A 2,105-nucleotide genomic window follows, 5' to 3' on the forward strand; every position below is an offset into this window, starting at 1 on the left:
TTTGTAGAATTAGTAACAAACAGTGGAAGGGCCAGACAGGCGTCCCAGAAGAGCTCCCCATGACAACTGGGAAAGCTCCTCACCCCCAGAGTTGAGCTGATTCCACTGAGCTGGGGTTGGAGAAGCCCAGCTCTCACATCTGAATCTACAACAAGCCTCAAGTGCCTGCCCTCAACCTCACTAGAAGCTATTCGGAGGGCATTCGGCTCTCCATAACAGCAAATTAGAAGCAAGCATTCTCCATACTGACGACAGCCATACTCTGCCTCATGGCACATGACTTTTGAAATGCAACACTGCAAATCTCCAAATCACATGAACAGCATTTACACCTGTACCTAACCATCTTAGCTGTGAGCTGGTAGGACCACCTCTTGTCCTTAGAAAATAATTTCTTTTTGCAAATTATAGGCTGATCCCGGCATTCTGAAACATGTAAATATAACACCGTATTCATCGCCACTGAGCATTTAGCATCTGAAGCCTGTGGTAGCCAGCTGGTCTCAAAGTCATCTGGGATACATTTATTTTGATTAAATTGATCAGATTTCTATTTACAGGATAGAATTTTTTGCCATTACTGAATACAGCTGTGTTTATAGGGATTTGTAGAAGAAGAAAACAAAACACCACAATCGGTCCTAGCAAAGCACAGAGCATTCAGAACTGGAAGGAGTTAAAACAGAGGGGGCTTGCTTTCACAGTAAAAAGAAAATTCTGCGTGCAGCTGCTTTGGCCATGCTGTCTCACTAGTCAGGAAATGGGTGTTGAACTGGAGCTGAAAACACAAGCTGCAATCAAGCCCGATCCAGCAAAGTGACAGACTTCCTGTGTAAAATGGTCAGAAACCTTTTTTCATGTCTCTACATGCATGCACATGCATTTAAATCCATGCTGCGAGGCTGCGATTTTCTCTGGGGACACTGGTACAGTCACCTAGCCCATCAGTTCCTTCGTTGACAGCGCCGGGGACATCCAGACTACAATTTACAGTTCCTCTATCCATGTGCTGGGTTATAAATTATGCCATCCTCCCTAGAATGAGAATGCACAGCAAGCGGCAGACAATCACCCGGCATTCGGCATCTCTTTCTTTCCACGCGCTCCCTCACTCCGCCTTTCTCCAGCTCTGCCTTCTCAAGCAGATACATCAGATACCTTGTTTATCCATCTTCAGCTCCACTCTGAGGTAAAATGCCACCACATCTCGCCATGGGTTGTCCCCCCAGACTAAATCCCCGAGAACAGCCTGAGCTGGGTGCACGCGGCCGAGGCGACGGCTGCCCTTGCCCTGCGGAGCACGGGTGGGCATTGGATGTAAGGTATTCCTAACTTCCCCTTCCCCAGTCCTTGGCGTCCTCTCTAGCCATCCCACCCCAGGTCTTCTGCAGCTTCACCCTGTCCTCCAAGTCCCCTCGCCCAGCTGCGAGGCAGGAGACCCTGGCTGGAGCTCCGCCAGCAGGTCCTTCTTCCGCAGGGCGCAGACGCACGATTCCGGGATCGGGTGCACCACGGCGAAGCCCAGGCGGGAGACGGCAGGAGCGGCTCAGGTAACCAGGGGAAGCTTGGCGTGCCCACGGAGATGCAGCCCTGGAGCTGTGAGGAAAGACGGTCTGGCTTCAGAATGTAAAAAAAAAAAAAAAAAAAAAATAGAAAAAAAAAAAGAAACAAAACAGCGCAGCTCGGCGCCAGTGGGGGTGGAAAAAACAGATACAAACCATAAGAGTTAAAATCAAATTTCAAAAAAAAAAAGGGGGAATACAGAGATCAGAGTACTTCATGCGACTTTTATTTCTGACGTTTCTTGGTTTATTGGCCTCCCCACCCCCTCCAAAATCTGTTCTGTCCCTGAACACTACTGTCTGTCCATGAGTGCCAGTCACAAAGACTCTTGCTCCCAAGTGCTGCAGACCCAGCATCACATGAGAAACCACATGACAAACTGCAGTCGGCTGCTGATGTGGTCAACTATTTCACCCAGGCAGGGGGAGCAGGAGGGAGACAAACCTCAAGTGAGACATGCCCCTCTCAGGCGGCCAGGAAGACATTCCCTTAAAAGAACAATGAGAAGCATGCCTCTGAAGCTTGCTTGGGAATATATATAC

The 2,105-nt window shown here is 49.0% G+C and overlaps 1 long non-coding RNA gene across 1 annotated transcript; it reads left to right on the forward strand.

Moving 5' to 3' along the window:
- The first annotated feature begins 1,131 nt into the window (after positions 1 to 1,131).
- On the forward strand, positions 1,132 to 1,723 carry LOC129473284 (uncharacterized). Its single transcript, XR_008654237.2, has 2 exons — positions 1,132 to 1,189; positions 1,478 to 1,723. It is a non-coding gene; the product is annotated as an uncharacterized lncRNA (long non-coding RNA).
- Positions 1,724 to 2,105: the final 382 nt, after the last annotated feature.

The sequence above is a fragment of the Symphalangus syndactylus genome, chromosome 23, assembly GCF_028878055.3.
Source record: "Symphalangus syndactylus isolate Jambi chromosome 23, NHGRI_mSymSyn1-v2.1_pri, whole genome shotgun sequence".
NCBI classification, from domain to species: Eukaryota; Metazoa; Chordata; class Mammalia; order Primates; family Hylobatidae; genus Symphalangus; species Symphalangus syndactylus.